At 45.3% G+C, this 19,653-nt stretch overlaps 1 protein-coding gene and 1 long non-coding RNA gene across 5 annotated transcripts in view; one reads left to right on the forward strand and one right to left on the reverse strand.

The window, feature by feature from the left end:
- Positions 1-215, forward strand: part of LOC142290396 (uncharacterized) — a 37,613-nt gene extending 37,398 nt beyond the window's left edge. The window contains exon 3 of the long non-coding RNA XR_012750292.1: positions 84-215. This is a non-coding gene — a long non-coding RNA (uncharacterized LOC142290396). The remainder of the gene's footprint in view (positions 1-83) is intronic.
- MBNL2 (muscleblind like splicing regulator 2) overlaps positions 1-19,653 on the reverse strand; it is a 251,239-nt gene that overhangs the window by 204,859 nt on the left and 26,727 nt on the right. The gene's annotated exons all lie outside the window — the stretch shown is intronic.

Here is a 19,653-nt window from a genome sequence, read left to right on the forward strand (position 1 = left end):
CAATGACACATAAAAATCTCTGTGACACAACTCCTGGTATCCAATCTTGAGGTGCAGCCTGACGTGTGTTTTGCTTTTTTTAGGGAGTAGCAAAGGTGGGCAAGCTCGGAGAGCCTTATATAACCGAGGAGTGCTATGCTGCACCAACAGGAAAACGAGCTCTACAAATGTGCACAACCACCAAGATGGAAAGTGTCTGGAAAAACAAGCAACTGTGCAGTGTATATCATTAAAAATCCTCTTTATTGTCAAGAACAGAGAAAATTTTGAATTACATTGCTTACTGCTTTTTGCCAAAGTTATGGGTTCCGGCTGAAGTCTTTGTCTTTTAGCCAAAGAGTGCAGTGCTTACAAGCTCTTTCCAATAGAATGTGTAAGCCCTGTTGTGAAGCTGTCCGGATAGTTGGATTGGCCATCTCCAGTGCCCCTGTATACCGCAAATGCAAAGCTAGTAGCATAGGAGTCACATAGGAGAAGCACATTGTTGCCTTGTTGGCCTAAACTGATAATCAGAAGCCTACCACCCCAAGGCAAGCAGGAAACCAAGAGGTAGGGGAGTGGTGAACTCCTCAACAGCAATGATTAGGAAACCCCATTAAAGAGATGGTTTTCCTTGAATGTTTTCGGCTGCTTTCACACCTCCGGTTTTTCCTGTGCGGCACAATCCGGCACTTTGCAGGAAAAACGCAACCGTTTTTTTTTGCTGTCGGTTGCGTTTTTCCTGCACAGACTTTAATTAGTGCCGCATTGTGCCGCATGGGCTTGCGTTCCGTCCGGTTTTTGCCGCATGCGGCAGATTTAGCCGATGCGGCGGCCGGATGGAACGTTGCCTGGCACGGTTTTTTTGTGCGGCAAAAAAACCCGCATCGCGCCGCATCTAGCCGATGCGGCGCATTTTTCAATGCATGCCTATGGACACCGGATGCGGCGCGATGCGGCAAAAAACGCATCCGGCCGCCACATGCGGTTTTGTCCACTGCGCATGCTCAGTAGCATGCCGCAAGCGGCAAAAACCGGACGGGCCGCATGTAAAAAACTTATGCAAAGGATGCGGTGTTTTCACCGCATCCGTTGCATAGGTTTCACAGCCGGATTGAGCCGCACGGCTCAAACCGGATGTGTGAAAGCAGCCTTATGAAACATAGACACACAATGTTTTGCAGATACGGTACTATTTATAAACAGCGATGTGACACTACAATTCTGACTGTAGGAAGCCGCAGATCATGGAACTGTAATCAAAATCTTGGAGCAGCCAAAATGGTGTAACCATCGTCTTCCTTGATTAAACCAAAAATTTGGAAAACAAAAAATGACATTAGGATGAATGAATAAAGTGGGGGATTCATCACACCATTTCTGTGTAAAAATTGTAAAAAACAAAATGTATTTACGAAATTTAGCAAATTTTGATTTATGGATGGGAACGTCTGCATAGTTAGGTCTGCAAATATATGTACAGCTTGTGTCATACATCTGTGTTTGTAATAGACAACAGACAGAGGTAACATGGATGGCAGCCACGGATCCATTCTTTGAAATCTGAGTTTGGTCCGGAAATCGAATGAAACTCAAACATGTCTCTGAGAAAACAAAAAAAGAGATAAAAACACCAAACCCGTCTGAATGGGGTTTAGTATCTGGGATTTTCACTGGTAGAACACGTACCCATTATAATCTATGACCCTGTCACGTGTTAAGGCCGCTATACACGCTGCGATATCGTGACCGATATTGCTAGCGTGCATACCCGCCCCCATCGGTTGTGCGACACGGGCAAATTACTGCCCATGGCGCACAACATCACACTACTTACCTGACTAGCGAAGTCGCTGTGACCGGTGAACCGCCTCCTTTCTAAGGGGGCGGTTCGTTCAGCGTCACAGCGACGTCACAGAAGCGTCACTGAACCACCGCCCAATAGAAGCGGAGGGGCGGAGATGAGCGGGACGTAACATCCCGCCCACCTGCTTCCTTCCTCATTGTGGGCGGACGCAGGTAAGGTGAGGTTCCTCGTTCCTGCGGTGTCACACATAGCGATGTGCACTGCCGCAGCAACGAGGAACTACATCGCTAGCTGCAGCAGCAGCGATAATCGAGAATAGGGGGGCATGTCACCGATGAGCGATTTTGAACGTTTTTGCAACGATTCAAAATCGCTCATAGGTATCACACGCAACGACATCGCTAAAGTGGCCGGATGTGCGTCCCAAATTCCGTGACCCCAACGACATCGCTTGAGCGATGTCGCAGCGTGTAAAGCGGCCTTTATTTTGTCTGTGGAGGTTTGTGTTTTTCATCTGAGTCACAGATTAACATTTCCCGCACATGTGGGTCTGTTATAAACATTGCATTTGATAGGAAAAGCTTTGCAATTTATTTTTTTGTTCATATGATGTAATACTGATGGTAAAACCTGAACACTGATGATAATAGTGCCATTTCTTTCTTCTTCTCAATGAGCCCTCGGGAAGAAACCGAACGTTTACTTCACAGTCCTAAATCCACTGTCCACACTGTGTGGTCTCACCCTAACGGCTGCATCCACAAATCTACTTGCTCCGACAGTTTTGGTGGCTTGTAGGTCACGTTCTCAGGGAACCAATTTAGTCAGTATTTGTAAGATAAAACCAGAAGAGGAGCCTACAGAGAGAAAACGTATGGAGGACATACTTGCACCTGTCCTGTGCTTTGGATTACAGATAGCCACAAAATCTCGGTATGTTATGTAAGGCGGGATGAACACACAGTGTTTTGCTGCATTCCGTTACCAATTTTTTTTGTTTGAGTTTTTTTTCGGACAGTTAAGCGGGCTTTACACGCTACGATATCGCTAGCAATTGCTAGCGATATCGTACGCAAAAGCACCCGCCCCCGTCGTGCATGCGATTTCGTGTGATCGCTGCTGCAGTGAACATTATCGCTACGGCAGCGTCACACATACTTACCTGGTCGGCGTCGGCGCTGTGACTGCCGAACAATCCCTCCCTCAAGGGGGAGGGACGTTCGGCATTATAGCGCCGTCACAGCGACGTCACGAAGAGGCCGGCCAATCAAAGAGGAGGGGCGGAGATGAACGGGGCGTAACATCCCACCCACCTCCTTCCTTCCGCATTGCGGCCGGTGGCAGGTAAGGAGATGTTCCTCACTCCTGCGGTGTCACACATAGCGATGTGTGCTGCCGCAGGAACGAGGAACAACATCGATAATCAACCATTACCGATTTTTGGTTTTGGGACGACCTCTCCATGGTGAACAATTTTCACCATTTTTGAGGTCGCTTAAGGTTGCTGGTGTCACAAACTGCGATATCGTTAATGTCGCCGGATGTGCGTCACAAACAACGTGACCCCGACGATAAAACATTAACGATATTGTAGCGTGTAAAGTCCCCTTTAAATCTGTAGTGAAGTATTAAAACGCATTTTTTCTTCAAAGCAGAATATTTTGGTTACATTTTTTTTCTGGCATTTTTAAAACAAAATGTTAAAAATGCTTGTAAAAAATCCTATGAAAAATGCTTGAGATACATGCTGCTTTCAATAGTGATCTGAAACCGCAGAAAAATAGTGTTGGAAGAAGCCCTACAGCTACATGACTGAATCTGACTTTGCACTTAAAGGGTCTGTCCACTACTTTTACATTTATGGCACATCCTTAGGGTAGGTCATCAATGTCTGATCGGCCAGGGTCTAACACCTCACACCCTCGCCGATCAGCTGCTATAGGTGCCACCGCTGGTAGCAGGAAATGTTAAGTTCTGGAGTGGCACTGTTTTCCGATAGTGGCCACGGCTGAGTACTACGCAAAGAAATCAATAGGATGTGGATGAACAGTATCCAGCCATGGCCGCTATCAGAAGACGGGACAGTTACGAAACTGAGCATTAGAGGCTGTCTGCTGCCACTGGCATCACCGAGAAGAGCTGATCAGCGGGGGTGCCAGGTGTCGGACACCAGCCAGTCAGACATTGAGAACCTATCCTTAGGATAGGCCATCAATATTAAAGTAGTGGTAACCTCTTTAACAAAACAGATAGCACAGGAACTGCATTTTATTTTCACTCCTGTAGACATGAATGAGTCTGAGCTGCAAAAATCGACCAGAATACCTTGTTTTTACAAAAATAAGCCCTTTCCCAAAAATAAGCCCTCACAGGAATTTTCAGCCTTTTCGGAGAAAGGCTTAAATATAAGCTCAACCCCGAAAATAAGCCCTAGTTGTATTTCAATAATAAAGTGTCCATGCAGCTAAAAAAGTTACAGATACTGCAGGACACTTCATTATTGAAAGCAGACACCCCCCAAAGAGAAAAGAGAGCAGACAAGACCATGCGATCATACTCACCAGATGCCAAACCTGAGGAATGCTCACCCACACACATGAGATTGTGCTCACACAATCACACATCAGATCGCACACACACTCACCACATCCAGCGATATCGATTACTTCTGTCCGGCAGAGAATCCTGGGAAACAGTGCAGTGGAACGCATAGAGGACCTGCGATGTAACGCATCAATACGTACCACCGCCAAGTCTTCCATGCACTCCACTGCACTGCGTCCCATCTTCCCCTGCTGGCTGGAAGCAATCGCTATTGACGGATGTGGTGAGTGAGTGTACAATCTCATGTGTGATTGTGTGAGCGATCTCATGTGTGTGTGAGTGTGTTGATCAGAAGCAGGGAAGGACTGCGTGGAGCATACCTGCTGGGAGAACTCTCAGAGGATTGCAGAAGGACCTGGGAGAGACGCAGACGTCCGGCGTCTGGTAAGTATGATTCTCCTGGAAGGGGCGGGGGTCTGCTTTTTTTGGAGGGGGGAGAGAAAAGCTTACCCCCAACCGTGTTTCCCCAAAAACAAGACCTACCCAAAAATAAGAGAGAAAAACAGGCACTCACCGGTTTGTAGAAAAATCAAAGTGCTGATTTATTCAGGCATAGGGGGAGGGTGCCAGGGTAGCGTGCACACAGACTACGGCCGTTTGGCACCGATTCCTGATGCTTCCACGGGTCTAAGGTGCCTTAGACCCGTGGAAGCATCGGCAATCAATGCGAAACGGCCGTAGTCTGTGTGCACGCTACCCCTGCATCCTCCTATGCCTGAATAAAGTGAGTGCCTGTTTTTCTTTCTTTGTGGAATTTACGGCTCTGCAGCTTTGTAGTGCACCCCGGATAAGTAGACCCATACTCCGGCTCCCACTGAATACCTGAACAGGTGGAATAAAACAGCAAACTGACTATTTGTCTTCACGGGTGGATTCTGGAATGTAATCGCTCGCTCAGATAAAGAAAAAATAGTGCCCAGACTTCCTTCTTTTTATTGGTGACTACCCAAAAATAAGCCCTAGTGCTTTTTACAGGGCAAAAAAAAGTATAAGACAGTGTCTTATTTTTTAAAAAAAACACGGTAGGAAGAGGTGAGTTTTTCTATGATCAGATAAACTGTTCAGTGAAAACTAAATGATTTGTGAATAGCCGCACTGACTTGTATGGGTTCTTAAGCTGTCAGAATTTAACATATAGCACGTGGATAAGAAAATCATATGAAAATAAGTCCTTGTAGCCTGATCACATTTATGATGCACTTTTTTTCCTCATATGAGGGTGACAGGAACATTATGAAATCTCTCTCCGTCTGCAGATCTCATCCAACATGTATACGAAATATGCTGAGTTGACAGAACCATAATTTATCAGCCGACCGGAGGTAATTGGGGGTGAGCAGAGGTCTCCACATTAAGCACTCCGAGTGACACAAAACAATCCAGCTGCACTCCAACCCTAGAAAATACTCTACTTCAGCATGTCCAGAGCATGAAAAATCCAAACTCACACCAAATAAAGCCTCATTGCTTCCAGCCAGACTGCCAAACACTAATACATTGTGAAAAGTTTCTATTACACCTACCTGCCTGGTGAAAGGGAGTTACAGTGCAGCAACTGGATCTGCAGGAGACTGCGTGCCAGAAGTGCTAAACGTCACATATTTGTTCTAATGCCAGCGACGCTGGAAACCGAGAACTGGGAATTGGTGCCTGAGCTATTCGCTTTTTCTCCAGAGCTAAGAAAATAACCTTATTTAGTCAATTCAGAAAAATCAGAGGCCATATGAGCTGTGAATAGAATAATATGATTGTATATATCTTTATACATGGACGTGGGTATTCACCATAGATAGAAACACGATGCAGGGAGTGATTTGTATTTTTGAGGATTCTATTAACCCTGTATACTAAGCTTATCTGGAGGATGCACTGAAAGTGACGTATGGGGCTGCTGAGTCAAGATGTGGGCATCACACTACAGCCGGGCCATCTGCCCAGATCTACAGGGTCATCAATACTCATTTATTGGGTTAGTATGGAAATCCTTACACCACTGGTTCCATCTCTTGATGTCTCGTATTTGGTGTATTGTTCCTTTGCCAGCGACCATGACTACCATCTAGGAACGGTGGGCAAACATGTGCAGTGCTCTTTCCTTTTGACTGGAACTGATATTAGAGCCCGTTCTTGACCACCACCCCATATATCAGCATCAGGAGCACATAGGTTTGAGTCAGCAGAACATTGATGCTGTGGATCCGAACTGTCAATCAAACAGGAGCGCCTGCCTCCACAACAATCAGAGGCTGGGGGAGCAGTGCACTCCTGAAGAGTCCTTGTGAAAACAAAGCTTTAAGAACAAGGGCTCAACTGGTACCATTTTATGACAACTGGTATTAATTACTGTATGTTACAGCATTATATTAGGGATAAAATGTTTTATTTTTAGGTGTTCACTATAGTCTATTATGTGTTTAATATGGGCAGAGCAGAAGATGTAGATGATTTTGATCAACAGACGACCATATTAAATGTCATGTGCTGTCTGTATACAAAACGGGTAGTACATGGATAGCATAATGCAAGGCAATGTAGTAGATCACATGAACATTGTTACACATGTACCCATCATCTGCATGCAAAATTTTGAAGCATGCACCCACTTTACTCCATAGTATTAGCACGCACCCACTTTACTCCATAGTATTAGCACGCACCCACTTTACTCCATAGTATTAGCACGCACCCACTTTACTCCATAGTATTAGCACGCACCCACTTTACTCCATAGTATTAGCACGCACCCACTTTACTCCATAGTATTAGCACGCACCCACTTTACTCCATAGTATTAGCACGCACCCACTTTACTCCATAGTATTAGCACGCACCCACTTTACTCCATAGTATTAGCACGCACCCACTTTACTCCATAGTATTAGCACCCACCCACTTTACTCCATAGTATTAGCACGCACCCACTTTACTCCATAGTATTAGCACGCACCCACTTTACTCCATAGTATTAGCACGCACCCACTTTACTCCATATTATTAGCACGCACCCACTTTACTCCATAGTATTAGCACCCACCCACTTTACTCCATAGTATTAGCACGCACCCACTTTACTCCATAGTATTAGCACGCACCCACTTTACTCCATAGTATTAGCACGCACCCACTTTACTCCATAGTATTAGCACGCACCCACTTTACTCCATAGTATTGATGATCAGACTCACCCATTTAAAGTCAATATGTGCACACAAAAAGGATCACATCCATCCGTATATCAAGCGTCTTTCACAGACAAGTTACAATTATAAAGATAGGAAACTGTGTTCAACCTTTTATTATTATCTATTAAATTGTTAATGTAAAAAAGGGAAGCCGTATGGATGTACAAAACTGACATATGGATTACAAATGGATGTGAAAAACACACACGGATAGCATACGGAGGCACATGGATAAAAAAATTCTAATTTTTTTCTGGACACAAAACGGACGATTTTGCACACACTCAGTGAAAGTCTGTTTTCCACTTTGTTTTGCAGTGTAAATTTGTAATATGCTCTCGATGAATATATCAAACATATCTATCAACCCACTATTCCTCTGGAAGAAAGTCTATTCTTCTGGCCCCTCAGAGTCAGGATATTTCAGTATACCATTTGTTTTTTAGCTTTAAAGCCCAACAATCCCATACAAGAGCATCCGGTAAAAGAAGTATGCCTATACAGTGGTGTTTGTAGGTATATATTGAAGAAATCCTCCTGAGCTATATGTACAACAGACACTGCAAACTGAAGGATGAAATTGCCTATTGCCTTTGACTATTTTTCTTTTCTTTAAAGGGAACCAATCCCCAGGATTTTCCTTTATAACCTAAAGCCAGTGCTATACTGGCACTATCAGGCTGATTCTATACATACAGTGCTATACTGGCACTATCAGGCTGATTCTATACATACAGTGCTATACTGGCACTATCAGGCTGATTCTATACATACAGTGCTATACTGGCACTATCAGGCTGATTCTATACATACAGTGCTATACTGGCACTATCAGGCTGATTCTATACATACAGTGCTATACTGGCACTATCAGGCTGATTCTATACATACAGTGCTATACTGGCACTATCAGGCTGATTCTCTACATACAGTGCTATACTGGTACTATCAGGCTGATTCTATACATACAGTGCTATACTGGCACTATCAGGCTGATTCTCTACATACCTGTAGTGGGCAGCTCGGATGTTTAGGTTTTGAAATCCAAGAAAGTAAAGTTTATAAAATTAGCTGCTTGTTGAGTGACAGTTGCACTGGAGCAGATCATATATTCACAGTTATCCCCTCCCCTGTTAGAATTAGCATAAGCATTATACAAATGACTCACTTTGTCTCTTGCAGGACCTGGGGTGAGGTCATACCCATGTGACCAGAAGGGGCGGGGCCTCAGCTAACAAAGCTGGATACCAGGTCACATGGGTATGACCTCACCACAGGTCCTGCAACAGACAAAGTGAATCGTTTGCATAATAGTTATGCTAATTCTAACAGGGGAGGGGATAATTATGAATATATTATCTGCCCCAGTGCAACTGTCACTCAAGCAGCTGCGTTTTTTTTTTAAAACTTTACTTTTTTGGATTTGAAAGCCTAAACACCCGAGCTGCCCAATACAGGTCTGTATAGAATCAGCCTGACACTGGCTTTAGGTTATATACAAAAATCCCGGTGATTAGATGTGTTTAAGGCTTTGTGCCCACAATAAGCTTTTTGAAGCTGTGTATTTTTGCTGTGTCAAAAACTCAGTGTTGTACAGTTCCAGTAAAGTGGATGGGATTTATAGAAATATCATGCCCCTGCGGAGCAGGCTTCAGACCTGCAACATGTGAATTTCTCTTGAGGGTACCCTGAGTATCCTGCACCTCCTCTTCATGTCTGATATGATGCCTATTTTTTAGTGATCTAATAAAGTTAAATTTTTAATGTATTTTCTACCAGAAGCTGGAACCTTTGGATATCTTCTATATTACTTCATGCTACTCAGAGCGTTGTTCCCTGGATTGCACATGATACGGTGAGCTGGTTTATTCCTTCTTCATTTGTATGCTTACACTGAGGTTACAAGCAGAAAATCCGCTTAATAAAGCATGTCATTTTAGTGCATTTCCGAGTCGGAAGCGCATCAAAAATGTATGTAACCACACATAAGTATCAATAAAGTTTAATCAAAACTAAATACCAGGAAGTATATAAAAAAAGCAGCTTTATTTAACACATGACATCAAAAAGAGACAAAAACCGCATAGTCAAAAACGCAATAAAAACACAGAAAAAAATGCACACAAAAATGCAATGAAAAAATGGCAAATAACCTACGGTAATTTACTTAATAGGTGCAGAAAATCTGCAAAAACAAAGGCTCATTGTTGGAAAGTAGCCTAAAGATCTATGCTGTTCACTAGGGCTGGAAGAAAATTCACAAAAAGGGCCTCATATTCAAATTGTCTCTCCAGTAAAGGAGACAAACTCTAGCACAGCGCCACCTATTGGAAGTAGCGATCCTAAAAGTCACAAGTGGATTTTCAACAATCCTTTAAAATATGACTCAGGATATATAAGCCAGATCAGAATCCCAATTTGCAGACACGGTGTTTCGGGGTGCTTGCCCCTCGTCAGTGCAAAGTATGGGGGTGTCCGATCTGGCTCATGAGAAAGCTATGTGGGGACCACGGGGGAACACTATTCTCCTTAAGGAGACTTTGCAAGCCAGTCTGGCTGCAAGGTAAAAAGGGCCTGACATTCTTACCAAGGAATGCACATGACCCTACAAGCTGCAGGGCAGAACGTGCGGATGACTTCACCAAGGTTTCCAAAACCAGGTTCATGGCTGTCATTTTTAGCATACGGCTGCTTTCACACCAGTGTACTTTTCATCCATTCTTACATCTGTGCTTTTCTGTCTATAAGGCTACATTCACACAAGCTGTAGAGAACAACGGACCGCACACAAACCAATGTTAATACATTTATTAGTTCATTTCTCCACACGGACAGCAGACTGATAAAATTACATGTGCTAGGCTGGTATGTTTAGCAGATGAGACTCAACTATAAATGGAAATGAGTGTGCTAAAAAATCAGATGCAGTCCGGACAACCGTTTAGCATGCTTTTTAATAGATCTATTCACTTATTAACATAGGAAATTGTATTTGGCCTTGTATCATTTTTGAATTATTAATTTATAGAGATGGATGCCATATGGATGTCAAAAGTGGACATAAAAATGACATATATGTGACAATATGGACAAAAAAAAAATTGTAATTTTTTTTCTTTTAATACGCTCTTGTGACCTTTGCCTAATACAGACCTAATGTTAATCTATGAGGCTACTAACATTAGTGTACAAAATCTGCAAATACAGGACTTTAAAGGGAACCTGTCAGGTCCAATATGCACCCAGAATCACGAGCAGTTCTGGGTGTATATTTCTAATCCCTGCATAGCTGTCCCTGTATACCAGGGGTGGGGAACCGCCGGCCCGCGGGCCGCATGCGGCCCGCCAAGACCTTTTATGCGGCCCCCGGGCAGATTCCCGGGGGTGGCAGTGCTCCGGCCACTGCTGTGATCTTATCGGACGCTGGCCCTTTAAGGTTTCACAGGCGCTGCTAGCGCGCACCAATGAGCTCTTTCCAGGCAGGTGCCAGCATGCTCAGTACAGACTTTGTGGGCGGGTTTAGTCCCACAGCAGCTTCATCGTTTCCTGCATTGTGCCGCCCGCTCTACACCACTTCTCCCCTGCAGCGTGCCTCAATCAGTGCTGTCGCTCCCTGCCCCTTCTCCGATGCAGCTCCACGTCCTGTGTGCTGCCGCTCCCCGGCGCTGTGTGCCGCCCGCTTTCTGCCCCTTCTCCAGTGCAGCGTGCAGCTCCACGTGCTGTGTGCTGCCCGCTCTCTGCCCCTTGTCCAGTGCAGCGTGCCCCCTGCAGTGCTGTGTGCAGACTCCCCAGCGATGTGGATCACCCCCACTGTTGAGTTCTCTCCAGTGCTCCTTACCACCCCAAGTGCAGTGTACCCCCTAGTGAAGTCTGTGCTCTGCAAGTGCTGTCTGTGCCTCCCAGTCTCCTCCTAGTGATGTCTGTGTGCCCCTTCCCCCCTCCTTAGTGATGTCTGTGTGCCCCCCTCCTTAGTGATGTCTGTGTGCCCCCCTCCTTAGTGATGTCTCTGTGCCCCCCCTTAGTGATGTCTCTGTGCCCCCCCCTTAGTGATGTCTCTGTGCCCCCTTAGTGATGTCTCTGTGCCCCCCTTAGTGATGTCTGTGTGCCCCCCCCTTAGTGATGCCTGTGCCCACCTAGTGATGTCCGTGCCCCCCTAGTGCTCTCTGTGCCGCCCTAGTGATGTGTGTGCCCCACAGAAATGCTTATGCCTCCCTGTGACCTAGTAATGTGTGTTCCCCAGCATCTCCTGTTATATATATGCTCCCAGCCCCTCCTGTCATGGATATGCCTCAGTGTCTCCTGTGATGTGTATGCCCCAACCCCTCCTGTAATATATACATCACACACTGGGGTATATACATCACATTGGAGATGCAGGGGCTGTACATATCACAGGAGGGGCTGGGGCATATACCTCTCAGGAGGGGCTGGGGGCATATACCTCTCAGGAGGGGCTGGGGGCATATACCTCTCAGGAGGGGCTGGGGGCATATACCTCTCAGGAGGGGCTGGGGGCATATACCTCTCAGGAGGGCTGGGGGCATATACCTCTCAGGAGGGGCTGGGGGCATATACCTCTCAGGAGGGGCTGGGGGCATATACCTCACAGGAGGGGCTGAAAGCATATACATCACAGGAGGGAGCATATACATGTCCCCAGCCCCTTGTGTGATGTATGTGCCCCTAGTGTCTTATGTGATGTAGGTGTCCCTTGTGATGTATATACAGCAGTCCCAGCGTCTCCTATGTGATGTATATACAGCAGACCCAGCGTCTCCTATGTGATGTATATACAGCAGACCCAGCGTCTCCTATGTGATGTATATACAGCAGACCCAGCGTCTCCTATGTGATGTATATGCCAACAGCCCCTTCAGTGATGTATGTGTCCTGTGATTTATATACTCCAGTCCCTGTGTCTGTTGTGTGATGTATATAGTCTACCAATCTTATTATCACAAAGAGTTGCCTGCGCTCCAGACCGAGACAAACCTGGAAAAGAGAGAAGCAACATAAGTATCACCGAACATCACAGCCGCACCAAAGAGAAGCCGCTCCGGCCACAATAGGGGTGAGTTAATTAACTGTTTGACCAAATATAGTTGGTTCATTTTCACATTGATAATTTTGTGCGGCCCCCGAAGGTTGGCAGAAATTTCCAAATGGCCCCCGGCAGCAAAAAGGTTCCCCACCCCTGCTGTATACACTAGCATAGATAAAGACATCTTTAGAAAAAGTATTTCTCAAGATGTTTTACCGTATGCTAATGAGCGAGGGGACTAGTCCCCTGGGCGTTAGTTTCCCGGCCATTCGCCCATATTAGCATGTTAGTACTTCCCTGTGGGTGTGCTAACATGCTAATGAATACGCAGTGTCAGAGGTTGATCTCTCTCTCACCTTTCCGCTGCTATCACCGCCCGACACTGGATTTCGGCTGAGTGCGCATGACCCCGGAGTTTTGGTCATGTGTACTATGAAGCCGGGTGTACTCGTCCTAGCTTCAAACTGAAGTAGTATGCATGACCCAAACTCCAGGGTCATGCATACTGAGCCGAAATCCAGCGATGGCGGCGGACAGGTGAGTGAGATCATCCTGTGACGCTGCATATTCATTAGAATGATAGCACACCCACAGGGGCGTATTAACAAACTAATGAAGGGCAACTAATGCCTAGGAGACTAGCGCCCTCCCTCATTAGCATACGGTAAAAGATCTTTAGAAACACTTTTTCTAAAGATCTCTTTATCTATGCTAGTGTATACAGGGACGGTTAGACAGGGATTAGCAACATACACCCAGAACGGCTCATTGTTCTGGGTGCATATTGGAACTGACAGGTTCCCTTTAAGGGTACGTTCCCGAGATCAGTGTTAGCAGTGTTTTGGACGCTGCATTGTACAGTACCAGCACAGTGGATGGGACTTATAAAAATCCCATGCCCTCTGTGCTTCTTTTCTATGCAGCGTAATCTGACATGCGGCACGGCTTTCAGAACTGCAGCCTATCAATTTATGATTGCAGAGAAGCGAGAACACATCAAAAAGTCCACAGCACCCAGAATTTTGATCGTGAACATGAACTCTGTGTTCTCCTGAAGAGAATACCAGCGTCTGTGCAAGAAAAGTCACACTGCATCTAGAATACAGCATCTCCTGATCGTGGGAACTTACCCTAAGGGTGCGACCGCACTTTGCTTTTTACCTGCTTTTTTGCTGCTTTTTCAACTGCAGCGTTTAAAGCCAAAATGGATGTCTTCTGCTTTTCAAGCTTAGTCTATGGGAATTTGGGTTTCTAGACCGCACTATGCTGTTCAAACTGCATCCTTTTTGTGGCAGAAATTTGGGCAAAAACTCAGCTTTGCAGTGCAAAACCCAAATGGCAAAAACAATTGACATGTTTGAACTGCATAGTGCAGTCAAGAAACCCAAATTCCATAGACTTTGCTTGAAAAGCAGAACATCCATTTTGGCATTAAACGCTGCAGTTGAAAAAGCAGGTAAAAAGCAGGTAAAAAGCAGGTAAAAAGCAAAGTGCGTTCTAACCCTTACAATGCCGAATGAACTACTTGCATCCATTTTGCAGAGAGAAAACACCCATTGTCTCTCAAAAGGGGTTTATGCAGTGTCCATAATTACACTGAAAACAACAAAACAAAGCGGAAATAGAGCAGGAACATAGGAGTAGCCGTATAAACACTTTGCTGGAGCTATGGCCTCTTTCTGATGTCAATGATTTTCCACACATTTGAAAAAGATGGACTGATTTTCTCCAGTGTGCTGGATCAGACTTTCATCGTGTTTGGTCCTTGTGTACATTTAGGTTAGATACACACAATGAGTTTCTGGTGAGTTTTTGATGCTGCATATTTTCACTGTATGAAAGAGCAGTGTCTTATATTTCTAGTAAAGTGGATGTGATTTATAGAAATCTCCTGCCCACTGTGCTTTTTATTACTTGGTGTAAACTCACTGGCGGTGCATGTTTCAAATCCGTAACCTCTCAATTTGTGTTGCAGGTACACTAAGTTTCATGTCCAGATTTTCCCCATAGAATTGCACTAGATGCAGAAAATCTGCAGGTAAAAGGTGCTGTGGAAATGTAGTCAAAATACATGTAATTCGCACATGAGTTTATCAATAATGTTTTGCACAAAACAGACTGTTTGCTGTACCAGGTGGAATCCTTCACCAAGGATAGGGGATGCAAGTCTAAAGGCTGCTTTACACGGTGCGACATCGCCAGTGATGTCGCTAGCGATCGCACCCGCCCCCGTTGTTTGTGCGTCACGGGCAAATCGCTGCCCATGGCGAACAATATCGCTAGAACGCGTCAAACGGACTTACCTTCCTAGCGACGTCGCTGTGGCCGGTGAACAACCTCTTTTTTAAGGGGGCGGTTCGTGCGATGTTACAGCGACGTCAATCAGCGGGCCACCAATAGAAGCGGAGGGGCGGAGAGCAGCCGCATTCACGTCACTCCCACCTCGTTGCCGGAGGACGCAGGAACGCTGTTGATCGTCGTTCCCGGGGTGTCACATGTAGCGATGTGTGCTGCCTCAGGAACGACGAACAATTTGCGTCCAGCACGAGTAACGATATTTTGAAAATGAACGACGTGTCAACGATCAACGACTTGGTGAGTATTTCTGATCGTTAGCGGTCGCTCGTAGGTGTCACACGCAACGACGTCGCTAACGAGGCCGGATGTGCATCACGAATTCCGTGACCCTGACGACATATTATTAGATACGTCGTAGCGTGTAAAGTGGCCTTAAGTTTAAGGGATCCTCTTGGTCACCATCTTACAGATAAAAAGCATGGGCAGTGAACCAGGGGTGTTTTCAATTTTCTTTATTCCATCAGGCAACGTTTGGCTCTACATATGGGCATTATCACGCATGATGTCCATGCTTTTTATCTATATCAATATTGTTTTGTCAAAGCCAAATACCAAAAAATAATAAAAACAAAGCAGCTTAGCCTAGGTGGTCTTTAACTTTAGTTTGGCCCTCAGATGGGGGGGGAAGTGGATGGAGGAGGCGGCCTTTGGATCTCCTGTATGTGGTTATATTTGTTAGCATTTTCCTGACCTCGGGCATTTGGTATTTGATATTGTGATTTTTCAGGTGATTTAAGTTGAATGCATAACAGTATTATTAACAGTATTGTTTTTTCCAGATGGTGTACCTCCCCCCTCCTCTCATGGATGTTGTTTTTCAGTTATAAGGTGTCTGGTGCTCCATAGCACTCCATACTGTGCTTATTTTTGTTCCCCTAACCTCCCAGAGGTTGGAGGTAGCTCAGAATTATAACCTGAGTGCTTAGCGTTAGCTTTACTTTTCTGTTTCTTCATTTTCGGCTTCTCTTGACTATTCTTGGTTCTATTCTCTTATCTAACTTTTCCCTTCTTCACGTCTCAAATCCTTTCTGTGTTTTTCCACCCTTTCCTTAGCCCCTTGCAATAATGTCTTCAGACTGATTCAGAATTGACTGTGGGGTCCTTTGCTTAAAAAGGTTCATACTTCTGAACCTTCTTTAAAAAAAGAACGCTGGATATCGCTTTCCTACAAGAAATCCATATTTGTCAAAGCAAATCAAACAAAATTTCAAATTATAGGTTCCCTACAGTTTATAATAGCCCCCCACCAGACTCAAAATCCAGAGGCTCCTGTATACTTATAGCAAAATCGATCCCTTCCTCTAAGTCCCACACTGATGGAGAGGGACATTGGATAATGGTCAAAGCTTCCATTGCCTCCAACGAGGTCACATTTGCCTACTTGCATCTACCCAACTTAGGCCAGGACAAAGCACTCCACAGCTATTTAAATCAATTGGCCGGGTTTGTGGAGGGTACACTGATTTTAATACAACCCTCGATCCTTCCATGGACAGCTCCAAGAGAGTATCCTCCTTTCTATGCCCTCAGCAAAAGCATATACTAAAATCCCTGTAGGAGCACCGATTGGTTGACACATGGTGCCTACTCCACTCAGTAGACAAGGACTTTTCCTTTTTGGACTTGCATATAAATATGACAAGTGCAATTCGATAAAAAATTGGATTGTACTCGAACCCATGTTATTCAATGAGGCAGTACTGATCTGTAAATTCTTCATCAGCTGTATTTGGCCTGAGAAAAAAATTGCAGCACACTGTGCATGATCGCGTAAATCGGCCGAGACTCACCAATGAGAAAAAAATGGACGTCACACGGACCAACCATATGCCGTTCATTTTTTTATATCTACATTACCATTCGGCAGCATAAAATGGTCCTGTAAATGAATGTTGATTAATAGCTGATGAGAAAAAACCCTCATTGGATTCCGATGGCATATGAATGCTAGGCAAGAGGAAAAAAATCTCACACTCGCATGACATATGGAATACCAAACGGATTCCACTCGTACAAATTTTCTGGATGAGAATGTGACTAATTTTTTAAACGCTAGTGTGAGCGAAGCCTTATTCTAAAGGCCCCGTCACACTAAGCAACATCGCTAGCAACATCGCTGCTAACGAACAACTTTTGTGACGTTGCTAGCGATGTCGCTGTGTGTGACATCCAGCAACAACCCGGCCCCTGCTGTGAGGTCGTTGGTTGTTGCTGAATGTCCTGGGCCATTTTTTAGTTGTTGCTGTCCCGCTGTGAAGCACAGATCGCTGTGTGTGACAGCGAAACAGCAACAACTAAATGTGCAGGCAGCAGGGAGCCGGCTTCTGTGGAGGCTGGTAACCAATGTAAACATCGGGTAACCAAGAAGCCCTGTCCTTGGTTACCCGATATTTACCTTTGATACCAGCCTCCGCCGCTCTCACTGTCAGTGCCGGCTCCTGCTCTGTGCACATGTAGCTGCAGGACACATCGGGAAATTAACCCCATGTGTGCTGTAACTAGGAGAGCAAGGAGCCAGCGCTAAGCATTGTGCGCTGCTCCCTGCTCTGTGCACATTTAGCTGCAGCACACATCGTGTAATTAACCTGATGTGTGCTGTAACTACGAGAGCAGGGAGCCAGCGCTCAGTGTGCACTGCTCCCTGCTCTCTGCACGTGTAGCTCCGTGCGGTGGTAACCAAGGTAAATATCGGGTTGGTTACCCGATATTTACCTTAGTTACCAAGCGCAGCAGCTTCCACGCGGCGCTGGGGGCTTGTCACTGGTTGCTGGTGAGCTCACCAGCAACTTGTGTAGCCACGCTCCAGCGATCCCTGCCAGGTCAGGTTGCTGGTGGGATCGCTGGAGCGTTGCAGTGTGACATCTCACCAGCAACCTCCTAGCAACTTACCAGCGATCCCTATCGTTGTTGGGATCGCTGGTAAGTTGCTTAGTGTGACTGGACCTTAACTCTCATGACATTTATACAAGGATTGATTACTTTTTATTAAAACATCAAGATATTACTTTACGTCAAACAGCTACTATTGACAGTATATTCTTTTCGAATCATGCATTTGTCGATATCTCCATTAGTTTACCTCTCTTCAGAGCCAAGTAATGCCACTGGAATCCCTTTTAGATGATCCCATTGTAAAGTTTGACTTACAGAAGACTCTTGACACATTGCTGTGAACCCTATTGATCCAATCCTTGGATTCTGTGGGAGGCACACAAGTGCGTGGCCAGAGGTGTGATAATATATTAAGCATGGGGCCCGGGTAAAATGTAAAGGTGCTCATGAGATATCTTGTCTACTGGGAGAGATTTGGAGAGATCGTATAAAAAAGTTTCTACTGATGATATAAGAAAGTCAAATATAATTAACTGTGAACCTCTCTGTTCTAAAACTCTTACAGAAAGCATAGGTGTCGATAACATTATTACGAACATGATAATGAGACTGGCAAATCGTTAGCGAAGGTCTTAAAAATACAGAGAACCAATACTTATGTTCCCTTCATTTTAGATCAATCGCAGAGATGCAAACATTTACTGCCTTCTATTCCTCTTTATACTCTGTAGACTCAACCAATCCCAAAACGCAAAATTTAAGTCCCACATATAGACCTACATGAGAGAGTCTGGCTTGCCCACTTTGTCAGAAGAGGACACAGGAGCCCTGAAGTCGCCGTTTAGTGATGGTGCATTAAAGGCAGCCATTAAAGAGGCCAAGTCAATGAAAGCTCCTGGTTCAGATGGCTTTTTCTTACCCTACTACAGATATTTCCTTGATTTCCTATCCCTTATATGTTATCTAACTTCAAGCCCCAACTCATTCCCGAGGAATTGTTTAAGAGCTCAAATCTCTGCTATCCATAAGGAAGGGAAAGATCCTTCCCAATGTGCAAGTTATAGGCCAATCTCTTCTCTTATCGTCAACAATAAATTACAAAAATGATTGCGTCCAGATTATCCCCCTTGCTTACGAATATTATACATTCGGATCAATTGGTTTCATGAGAGGGGGATATTAAAGTCTATGCAATCAATTTTACACAAAGAGCCAGAATAAAGTCCCAGAAAAGGTTTTTAATGGCTTAGGTCTATAGTCTAAGGGCGGCTTTGCACGTTGCAATATCGCACGTGCGATGTCGGTGGGGTCAAATCGAAAGTGACGCACATCCGGCGTCACTTTCGACATCGTAGTGTGTAAATGCTAGATGATACGATGAACGAGTGTAGGGTCCGACATTTCCATAATGCCGATGCCGCGACAGGTACGATGTAGTTCCTCGTTCCTGTGGCAGCACACATCGCTGTTTGTGAAGCCGCAGGAGCGAGGAACTTCTCCTTACCTGCCGCCGGCGGCTATACGGAAGGAAGGAGGTGGGCGGGATGTTTACATCCTGCTCATCTCCGCCCCTCCGCCGCTATTGGCCGCCTGCCGTGTGACGTTGCTATGACGCCGCACGACCCGCCCCATTAGGAAGGAGGCGGGTCGCCGGCCAGAGCGACGGTCGCAGGGCAGGTGAGTGCATGTGAAGCTGGCGTAGTGATAATTTTCGCTACGCCAGCTATCACAAGATATCGTACCTGCGACGGGGGCGGGGACTATCGCGTGCGACATCGCAGCATCGGCTTGCGATGTCGCAATGTGCAAAGACCACCTAACATTTTACGATGGGTTTAAGCCCTATATAC

Source organism: Anomaloglossus baeobatrachus, chromosome 2 (genome assembly GCF_048569485.1).
Source record: "Anomaloglossus baeobatrachus isolate aAnoBae1 chromosome 2, aAnoBae1.hap1, whole genome shotgun sequence".
Classification (NCBI taxonomy): Eukaryota; Metazoa; Chordata; class Amphibia; order Anura; family Aromobatidae; genus Anomaloglossus; species Anomaloglossus baeobatrachus.